The sequence below is a fragment of the Onychostoma macrolepis genome, chromosome 07, assembly GCF_012432095.1.
Source record: "Onychostoma macrolepis isolate SWU-2019 chromosome 07, ASM1243209v1, whole genome shotgun sequence".
Taxonomy (NCBI): domain Eukaryota; kingdom Metazoa; phylum Chordata; class Actinopteri; order Cypriniformes; family Cyprinidae; genus Onychostoma; species Onychostoma macrolepis.
Genome location: NC_081161.1, coordinates 12,695,319 through 12,707,318, shown reverse-complemented (window position 1 = coordinate 12,707,318; position 12,000 = coordinate 12,695,319). Strand labels below are relative to the sequence as shown.

Below are 12,000 nucleotides of genomic sequence, written 5' to 3'. Positions count from 1 at the left end.
TGACAGTATTCTCAAGCTTGTGGTCATCCCTGTTGCTTGTGCACCTTTTCCTACCAAATTTCTTCCATTTAATATGCTTTGATACAGCACTCTGTGAACAGCCACCCCTTTCAGTAATGACCTTCTGTGACTTACCGTTTTTGTGGAGGGTGTCAATCAGTGTCTTCTGGACCATTGCCAAGTCAGCAGTCTTCCCCATTATTGTGGTTTCAAAGAACAAGAGATTCCTGGAATTTACTATAGGGATGGTCATTTAATGAAACTCAAATATAAATATTCTAATATTTTGACATACTGGATTTTTGACTTTCATGAGCTGTAAGCCCTAATAATCAAAATTACAACAAAATGTTCTACTTTACATGTAATGAATCTAGAATATATGAAAGTTTCACTTTTTGAAAAAGGTTACAAAAAAGTAACTTTCACGATATTCAAATTTTTTGAGATGCACCTGTATTCACTTACTATGACTGTTATTAATCATTCAGGTTGTGAGCCCACCTCACTGAAGATATAACAGTCATCAATGTCACTCAAAGAAATTCTTTAAACTAACTTAATTCAATTATGGACAGTGGTTCCACACAACCAAATTGTTTTTTATTAACATGAATGGAATTTTTTGAACCTATGCAAACTCTTTGTGTTGTGTGAACACTACTATTTCACATAGATTCTTCCTCATTCAGTTATGTCCAACCAACTCAATTTATTCACTTCCCTGTAACTTAAACTGGTTTAGTTTAGTGAACATGTTTTGGTTTATTAAAAACTGGCCAAACGTGTTTCACTTTATCAACATAAAGACGTTTGTTTCAAACAACTCATTTGAATTATGGACAGTGGTTCCATCAAATTAGTTCTAGTTACTTTAATTATAAATAATTTCTATTTAAAGTTACTCCCTTCAACAAAGCATTCGTGTGCGTGATTGTCTTCTATTGAGTCATAAAAGACAAGATGTCACAAATGATCAAGTGTATTTGTTAAATACAGTTGAAACCACATTTCACAAAATAGCAGAAATATCAAACTACTGTCATTTTCTAATTGGCATTTAAAGGCAACCAATCAAACCTTATTCCAGGAACAGGAACTGGCTACAGAAATAACTTCTGACCTCAGGTACACATTTGGAGTACTGCAGGAGGGTTGCTCAAGTTCAGTCCATATATCAGTCCCAGAAACATGGTTTTGCATGGGGTATACTGCTAGGGTCCTGAAGAACTTTATCTTCCAACCCTCCAACATCTGCTGGGCTGCCTTCAATGTCTGCACCTTCAAATCTTATGACATATCAGATTCCCATGAGTCTTCTGGATCACCTCCTGAGTGCTGGCAACATCTGTATCCTAGAGAGGATATTTAAAAGTAAAAATACTCAAATTCTTGTGTATTAACTTTACCATAGCATTTATCATCCTTGAAAATACAAAAAAAAAAAATAAATAAATAAAAAACACTACTCACCATATACTCCATAATAAGACTGCTAGGGTCTTCAATCGGGTACTTCAATGTAATTAGTCTAAAGATGCAAACAACAACAACAATTTATGAGATTTAGCCTTTACATTTTTTCTAAAAATAACAACAACAAAAAAACAATTCAGTCATTCATCAATTTTTATTCTGTCTGATCATTTCCTTACAGGAAATACAGGCAAGCAGTCAAGATGTAATTCTAACAAACATTTCAGTGGAAAATGAAACCATGACAGTACTGGGCCAGATCAGCACAGAAAGCCACTGTCCTGCAGAGTTCAGAAATATTACCAATTAAAGGGAGAGTTCATCCAAAAATGAAACTTCTGTAATTAATTACTCACCCTCATGTCGTTCCAAACCCACAAGACCTTTGGAACACAAATTAAAATATTTTTTAATGAAATCCGAGAGCTCTCTAACCCTGCATAGACAGTAACGCAACTGAAATGTTCACACACCCAGAAACGTTGTCAGGACATCAGTAAAATAGTCCATGTTGCATCAGTGGTTCAACCACAATTTTACAAAGCTGCAAGAATACTTTTTGTGTGCAAAGAATGAAAAATAATGACTTTATCCAACAATTCTTCTCCAAATCATGTCTTCCGCCATTATCGAGAGTACCTCTGCATGTAAACAACGTACACGTGTGATTCTGCTGACGTCTGCATGTAACTACTGTGTCACTTTACTAGCCTGACCCCCAACCCCCCCTCTCTTCACTCGTGCCCCCTCAAAAATAATGAGTGCATGAAGCCCCTGTTTGGAGGAGAATTGTTGAATAATGATTAATTTCATTTTCTTTGCACACAAAAGGTATTATCGTAGCTTCATAAAATTACGGTTGAACCACTGATGTCACATGGAGTATTTATCTGATGTCCTTACTACGTATCTGGGCCTTGAATGTGGTAGTTGCGTTGCTCTCTAGAGGGTCAGAAAGCTCTCGGATTTCATCAAAAATATCTTAATGTGTGTTCCAAAGATGAACAAAGGTCTTACGGGTTTGGAATGACATGAGGGCGAGTAATTAATGACAGAATTTTCATTTTTGGGTTAACTCCCCCTTTAAACACACCGAATCAGCTAATCAAGGTTTTTAGGAATTTTCAAACAAAAACAAAGTCTTACTAGAAGTTCCAGGCAGGTGTGTTGGAGGTAAACTCTACAGACACGCCCGCCTCGCATTAACCTCCCAAAAACTATTTATTTTGAGGCATTTGTAATGTGTGTCACATATTTTGTATGTATTGTATTAATAAACCTAATCTCATTATATCGGTTTTATTTGTTAATACCCATGACCATAACCCTAAAACTCAGTGGCTGGTAGGGATGCAACGATTATAGATTTTGTTGGTACGATTATAGTCTGAGGAATAATCACGGTTTCACGATTATTATGATTAGTATGCATTTATTCATTTCACAACATAAAATCACAAACAGTCTTTAGATATTAAAGTGTTATTTATTGCTGCCTTTTGAAACAGAAATAACAGTAAACAATAATACAGCACAAAATAATAATACTAAAGAAAAAAAAAATAGTCCATCTCTCCTATTGGAATTAAAAAGGTGACCTCTGCTCTGTAAACATGCATGTCAGTTTTTCTCTTTTCAAAATAAATGTATTTGGTGTTTTCATTTCATTCTTTCTACATTTCTTTTGGACCTGAGGTACAGAACTTGGAAAGATGGTGAAAAGTAAATTTACTTATGAATACAATAACAGGGATGATAAATCACAATATTAATTAAGTATTATTAATATAAGACTAATATTAACTTTATTTATCCCACAGAGAACACTGCTACTATTGAGGGTAATAAACTAAACTATTATTGTAATCAACTGTCATCCATACTTATTCATTTTAATAATCTTTATTCATTTTACACAAGGCCTGAGAAAATCATGTCTATTATTTTGGTTTGTGAGATCGAGATCGAGCTGCCCACACAAACATTTAAGAGGACAGAAACGTGTTGTCAACGCTGCCCAGCGGCTTTCATCAATAAAATAGCTTAGATACTGGATCGCTACATTATATTAATCAGCAAAGAGGGGGTAAAATGACTGTTTAAATAACTAAACTCAAATCTTCATTGTTTGTAGTGACGCGCAGATGCAGGTAGTCTCTCTCCCACCGCACTATTTCATCTCTGAAGCGGGCAGAATGTTAGCGCTAACAAACTTCGCGTCGGGTGGTCCTTGCCTTCACGTCGTGCATTAAAATCGTTTATTGCACAGCAAGAACAGGTTGTCTAGCTGTGCATTATCCCTTACGTATTCGCTCTTTAACAGCAATTTTTACGGCAATATTTAAATGACGCCCTGGTCATTCTTGATGTACCCAAAATGGTCCCACACTATCGACTTCAGTCATTTCTCTGGTGGAAATAAAGGATCACTGTTTGGTTCCTCTATCATAGTTAATCTAGTAGCCTCTGTGTCTCTGATAAGCACGGCATTTTAAGCTGGTGCACCGCTAGTGTAACTTTGTTTTTGTTTTGCTCATGTTTCAACAGTTCCATTCCGTGCAACAGAAACACTTGGTGTAGCGGAGCCTTTACGATTAATTAACCGTGACGTTTTAATCACGGTTAATTAATTAACCGTGCGGTTAATCGTAAAACGCTGCATTCCTAGTGGCCAGTGAGAAAATAATGTTTTAATACAAGGTTTTGTTGAGTGTAGTTGTTCTTACCCGTGTAATGGGCACCAAGAGGGTTTAATTCTTTGTCCAAGGACTCTTCTTCGATTTGCAAACATCTTCATAAGTTTTGCAGTGTGGATCCATTTTGGCAAAGACTGTTGACACTAATGGGCCTATCATAATTCTGTCCGTCTCAAATTCTGCACAAATCTGTAAACAAATGAAGTGCAATTTGTTACAAGAACACCCATACAGTACAACACCAAAGACAAATTCAATGATCAAAAACAAATCAAATCAATGATTTATTTGCGTGAGTAATGAATATGTTTATTATTCCAAAAGGGTGGACGTGATTACATATCTGGAGCATATGTATAATGTGAACAGCTCAGGAGTACTGTCCGGTTTGAAGTCATTGTATGACCGCGTCCGCCATGTTCATAACCAAAACTTCAAATAGGCTAAGCCGTGGATTGTAACAAAAGTCGATAAAATATTATTACAGGGTATCTGCAAGATTTTAAAAAATTTTTAAACTTATAAAAGACCTTTTTAAGACCTGGGGGGTGTTGCATAAAAGGTTAGGACTAGTCTTAAAAGTTAGCCAATTTATTTTTTTTTTTTAAGACTGGTCATGTTTTTTTTTTAAATTCAGTTACATAAAGATGTAGATTAGTCTAAGTTGAATCCAAAAAATAAAACTGATTACATTTGGCAAACTGCTAGTTTTCACATTGCTCTAATAATAACAACTGAAAAAGCAAAATAATTATTTTCTGCCAACAAAGCAGCGCTGCACAGGACTTTGAAACTTGCATCGCTCATGTTTATTTAGTGTAATCATTCTTATTTGTTTATAAATGATAAAAAGGCAATACAGCACTTCATTTACTTTTGCCAAAACTGTTTTCTCCTCCGTCAGTAAAGTTGTGACATTCCTTCATTTCTTCATCAGGCAGCGATGAAGTAAGAAAACAGTGATCAAATGCATGCTGTTACAAAAGAGGAATAGCAGATAAAATGTATGCAGAAGTCGAATGTGGCATTATTTGTACTTGCTTCCGTGATTTAGCTGATTGAGTAGGATAGAAAGAGCACAGGGAGGTTTTACAGGTGCTGGTCATATAATTAGAATATCATCAAAAAGTTGATTTATTTCACTAATTCCATTCAAAGTTAAACTTGTATATTATATTCATTCATTACACACAGACTGATATATTTCAAATGTTTATTTCTTTTAATTTTGATGATAACTGACAACTAAGGAAAATCCCAAATTCAGTATCTAAGAAAATTAGAATATTGTGAAAAGGTTCAATATTGAAGACACCTGGTGCCACACTCTAATCAGCTAATTAACTCAAATCACCTGCAAAGGCCTTTAAATGGTCTCTCAGTCTAGTTCTGTAGGCTACACAATCATGGGGAAGACTGCTGACTTGACAGTTGTCCAAAAGACGACCACTGACACGTTGCACAAGGAGGGCAAGACACAAAAGGTCATTGCAAAAGAGGCTGGCTGTTCACAGAGCTCTGTGTCCAAGCACATTAATAGAGAGGCGAAGGGAAGGAAAAGATGTGGTAGAAAAAAAGTGTACAAGCAATAGGGATAACCGTACCCTGGAGAGGATTGTGAAACAAAAGCCATTCAAAAATGTGGGGGAGATTCACAAAGAGTGGACTGCAGCTGGAGTCAGTGCTTCAAGAACCACTACGCACAGACGTATGCAAGACGTGGGTTTCAGCTGTCGCATTCCTTGTGTCAAGCCACTCTTGAACAACAGACAGCGTCAGAAGCGTCTCGCCTGGGCTAAAGACAAAAAGGACTGGACTGCTGCTGAGTGGTCCAAAGTTATGTTCTCTGATGAAAGTAAATTTTGCATTTCCTTTGGAAATCAGGGTCCTAGAGTCTGGAGGAAGAGAGGAGAGGCACACTATCCACGTTGCTTGAGGTCCAGTGTAAAGTTTCCACAGTCAGTAATGGTTTGGGGTGCTATGTCATCTGCTGGTGTTGGTCCACTGTGTTTTCTGAGGTCCAAGATCAACACAGCCGTATACCAGGAAGTTTTAGAGCACTTCATGCTTCCTGCTGCTGACCAACTTTATGGAGATGCAGATTTCATTTTCCAACAGGACTTGGCACCTGCACACAGTGCCAAAGCAACCAGTATCTGGTTTCAGGACCATGGTATCCCTGTTCTTAATTGGCCAGCAAACTCGCCTGACCTTAACCCCATAGAAAATCTATGGGGTATTGTGAAGAGGAAGATGCGATATGCCAGACCCAACAATGCAGAAGAGCTGAAGGCCACTATCAGAGCAACCTGGGCTCTCATAACACCTGAGCCGCGCCACAGACTGATCGACTCCATGCCACGCCGCATTGCTGCAGTAATTCAGGCAAAAGGAGCCCCAACTAAGTATTGAGTGCTGTACATGCTCATACTTTTCATGTTCATACTTTTCAGTTGGCCAAGATTTCTAAAAAATCCTTAAATAATACGGGAACTAGGGATGTTCATTTTAACCATTTAACCGTTAACCGACTGATAAGAATTTTGACCGATTAATACAATCACTTAAACGGTTTAAAGTCACTTTATTTATTTATTTTTCAGTAATTTATCAAAATATTTTAAAAGGTTTGCTGCATGGTTAAAATAACGTTAAAATAAATGGTTAAATATAAAATAAGTGTGTATATATATATATATATATATAGCTACGTTTTTTAGAGAGAGAGAAAAAAAAAAAAAAAAACATAAGTCGCATTTTATTATTTCATTCATAAATAGGCCGACGCGAATTACAAACATTATAATAAACACTGTAAACATATAGGCTATTTTAGTTCCCATCACTCCTCAACAAATCCTTTCAATTAACAGTAGGCTATTTAGAAAAGAACAAGAATTAAAAATGTAAGAAGCTATAGGCCTAGCTATAAAACCAAAACGAATTCATTTAGGCTAAAACGAAACTGAAACCAATGTTGGGTCTCTCATTCAAACAAAATCAAATGTTTCCGTATTCGTGATGTATTTGAATGCCAAAATATTATTTACCTTTTATGTAGCCTAGGCCTACTTCACTCGCGTTCCAATATCCACGTAAAAAAACGTTTTGCATAACTTCACGGCGGTAGGGTGATAACGATTAACGGCATAGATTTTACTACATATTTAAACAGAGCAGTGTGTTTTTTTTTGTTTTTTTCCTCCATATGTTTGACTGATTGTTTTTTATAATGATAATGAACAGGCTGCATTGTCAAGGTAGAATGCTTAACTGTGTGCGCGCATGCGGCGCAGGAGCAATCACTTGATTTTTTCCCCCTTGTAACAGTGGAAGCAACCACTCCTTTTAGTCATGAAGATAATCGGAATTGTAAAAGGTTTGCTTTTATTTGTGTACATTCACAATAAAAACAAATCTTTGCGCTTTTGTAAAATAAGCCAAAAAAATAGGCCACTTTCTGCCGTCTGTTCCTTTCGCGCTACTTGTTGCACAGTTTTTCTTTAGTTTTCTTAAATTATGATTTAAGTGAATATATTTCTCGTATAGGCCTATTTATTCGTTATAATATATATATATATATATATATATATATATATCCTAGCTTTATGTTTTTCTCCGCTGCTGCAGGTGCGTGATGTGATAGCTATGATGACCATGTGAATCCTCATGTTCTGTTGTTTGCTGCTTTTTGCGCATGTAAAATTAATCCCCGGAAAACAAATGTTAGTATTTTTAACGGGTCACAGACACTTATTCTTACTAATTTAATTCAGTTCTAATTTAAAATAATCTTGTCGGTTAACAGTTAATAATCAGTTAACGAGCGTCGGTTGTCGGTTAGGAAAAATAACCGATATGAACATCCCTAACGGGAACAATATTGCTATTGCTTCAGTCTGTTGTGCTGCTGAGAGGTTTGTGATTGTAGCTCCGTGTACCTTCGCTTTTTATTGAATCTCTACCTTACTTTCACTCCCTTTTGTCTAAAGTGATAGTATATAACTTAATTCCCACCTAACTTAATTCTGGTGTTATCTTTCAAACTAATCTAACTAATTTGATCGTCCGCTTTTAAAACCGCGAGTGCAGCTTGTAAGCCCGTTAGCTTGTCACTCGCGGTTCCATTTGCGTTTCTATTCGCGCCTATTATTATTATCGCTCCGTTTTTCATGAGCTCAAACAACAATGGTAAGTGGTAAGTTAAGTTGGTATCATTCATCAATCACGGTGAGTAATGGCTTCTTCTCCTGCTATTGTTGTTTGCCACATGTATAGTTTATCTGTCTCTGTCAGCAGCGAGGGATTCACGTGTGTTAAATTCAGGGAAATAGTTAGGCTGACAGAGAAGGTTTTAGAACTAGAGACACGCATCCAAACTTTAGTTGAAGATAGTAAGAATGTGAGGGCTGTAGATACTGCTTCGGATGCGACTAGCTCAGGGAGTCCTGTACATTGTTCGGTTTCAGTTGAGCCCGTGCAGCAGGGCAACTGGGTGACTATGAGGCGGCCTAGTCGCGGGTCAAAACACCACTCTTCCGTTCCGATCAAAACATCAAACAGGTTCTCCCCACTCAGTGAAGCACCCACTGAGAAACCTGATGAAAGTGCTCTAGTTATTGGCGATTCTATTGTACGGAACGTGTAAATAGAGACACCAGCCACCATAGTCCATTGTTTACCAGGAGCCAGAGCGCCTGACATCTTGGCAAATTTAAAAGTGCTGACTAATGCTAAACGTAAATTCAGTAAGATTGTTATCCACGTCGGCGCTAATGATGTTCGACTTCGCCAGTTGAAGATCACTAAAAATAATGTTAAAGAGGTGTGTGAACTTGCAAGTAAGATGTCAGACACTGTAATATGCTCTGGTCCGCTCCCTGCTTACCGTGGCGATGAGATTCATAACAGACTGTTGTCACTTAATGGCTGGATGTCTAAGTGGTGCCCGCAAAATAACATAGGCTTTATAGACAATTGGAAGAATTTTTGGGGCAGACCTGACCTGTTGAAAAGAGATGGTGTTCATCCCTCCTGGGGTGGTGCCGCTCTTCTCTCTAGAAATATGGCACATAGTCTTAGAGTTCGTACTTGACTAACTGGGGCCCAGATCAGGAAGCAGACAGACTGGCTAAACCGATCGTCTGCTAGCCGCCTCATGTCACAGAAGTCAGTTAACTCTCAGCACATAGAAACTTTTTCACCTAGAAATCACACTATAGAGACTAGAGGTCGACCGATAGTGGATTTTACCAATACCTAGGTTGGACCACACTGGCCGATACCGATTAATCAACCGATAGTTTTCAAAATGGATACTGAAAGAGAGCTAGTGCTTTACCATTTAAAAAAAAAAAAAAAAAAGCAGCAACAGTACTGAACCATACTTTGTAAATGAATAAAAATATTAATATTATTTAGTATATTGATCATTAAAGTTATTTCATAATATGCTAATGTTAAAAGAAGAAACTTTAACATTTTAAAATATAGCCTATTAGTAGCTAATAGTGAATTTTGAAATGAAAACACTCTAAGGAACAATACTTCTACAGTTTTCATTAATGCTACGAATGGACTCTTATTGTTAAATGTTACCATTTAATTTCAACAGTCATGCTTAAAGATCGCCATATTTAAATATCTACACAAGGCCATAGCATTAAAATTACATACATAAGCAAATAAAGTGTGTGAGTACACATACAATATCCATATGGATATTGTATGTGTACTCACACACTTTATTTGCTTCTATTTTTTTAACACTTGATAATTGTCTAATCAAAAACAAAAAAAACAAAAAAGAAAAGTTAGTCACACACCGGGCAAAAGCGCAGCGTCTAGGAGAACTCAGAGGCATCACACATACCAGACGCTTTGCGTTCAAATCAAGTGGCGGTCTAAAACAATTTATTTAAATCACCAAACGGACATAAGTTTGCTTCAAGAATGAACAATGTGGCATAAATGAGTTTGAAGTTCGGTGTTTAAAAAAAAACAGCAAGTGGAAAGAGAAATCGCGATCTATTACAGCTCTCTATATGAAGCATACAGTCTTTATTAGAGCCACAGAAAGACAAATGTTTTGCTGAAAAATGCACAATACATAATTTATAGCCTAGGGTGAAGTCATTATATACACATTCACCATGATTTGGGACAAATATAATGTAATTTAATACAAAACTATGTGAATGGCGCTCTGTTCCGCGGCAGGATTTTCTGTCGGCTGTATTTAAATGCACGTCTGGAGTTTCCCGCTCTGTGCAGCGCGCAGTGTCACGTGTCAAAATAAACAACACATGCTGTCAGTGATTTCCGCCTCTAGAGGCCGCTCTCGTACTGTATAATGCCAACGGACATTCCGGCAACGGTTGCAAACCGGAAAACTATCGGCATGGATTTTTGCCGATAACCGATAGTTGTGGCAATCAACTATCGGTGCCGACTAATCGGCAAAACCGATGAATCGGTCGACCTCTAATAGAGACTGTGTCTGTTCCCCGAACTACAAAATACAGAAAACATCCAAACCAAAGTAATAGCAACAATTTAATTGATGTTCAACAAATAAAAAAACGATATAATACAGATAAACACATGATAAAGCTTGGCTTATTGAATATTAGATCCCTTTCTTCAAAAGCACTTTTTGTAAATGATATGTTCACTGACCATGAACTAGATGTGCTTTGTCTGACAGAAACCTGGCTAAAACAAGATGATTACATTACTTTAAACGAGTCTACACCACAAGATTACTGTTACAAACATGAACCGCATCCAAAAGGTAAAGGGGGAGGTGTTGCTACAGTTTATAGCAATATTTTCAGTATCTCTCAGAGGTTGGGTTTCAAGTATAATTCGTTCGAAGTAATGGTGCTTCATATAACGTTATCCAAAGAAACAAGTATTAATGATAAATCCCCTGTGATGTTTGTACTGGCTACTGTATACAGGCCACCAGGGCACCATACAGACTTTATTAAAGAATTTTCTGATCTTCTATCGGAGTTAGTGCTGACTGCAGATAAAGTCCTAATCGTTGGTGATTTTAATATCCATGTTGATAATGAAAAAGATTCGTTGGGATCAGCATTTATAGATTCTAAACTCTATTGGTGTTAAACAACATGTGTCAGGACCTACTCATTGTCGAAATCATACTGTAGATTTAATACTGTCACATGGAATTGATGTCAGTGGCATTGAAATTTGGCAGCAGAGCGATGATATCTCAGATCATTATCTAGTCTCCTGTATATTCCATATAGCTAAAGCTGTAAAGTCAACTCCTTGTTACAAATATGGTAGAACCATTACCTCTACCACAAAAGACTGCTTTATAAATAATCTTCCTGACTTATCTCAGTTCCTCAGCATATCCAATAGCTCAGAATAACTTGATGTAACAGGAACTATGGACTATTCAGGAACTTTTCTAGCACTTTAGATGCGGCTGCTCCTTTACGCTTAAGAAGATTAAGGATAAGAGTCCAACACCATGGTATAATGAGCACACTCACGCCCTAAAGAGAGCAGCCCGGAAAATGGAGCGCAGCTGGAGGAAAACTAAATTAGAGGTATTTCGTTTAGCTTGGCGGGAAAGTACCCTATCCTACAGAAAAGCATTAAAAACTGCTAGATCTGATTACTTTTCATCTCTTCTAGAAGAAAACAAACATAACCCTCGGTATTTATTCAATACAGTGACTAAATTAACGAAAAATAAAGCATCAACAGGTGTTGGCATTTCCCAAGAGCATAGCAGTACTGACTTTATGAATTACTTCACTTCCAAGGTCGATACTATCAGAGATAAAAT

General features: G+C 37.0%; 1 pseudogene; it reads left to right on the top strand.

Moving 5' to 3' along the window:
- Window positions 1-7,817: 7,817 nt before the first annotated feature.
- LOC131544976 (uncharacterized) lies at window positions 7,818-9,359 on the top strand (annotated as a pseudogene).
- The last annotated feature ends 2,641 nt before the right edge of the window (window positions 9,360-12,000 follow it).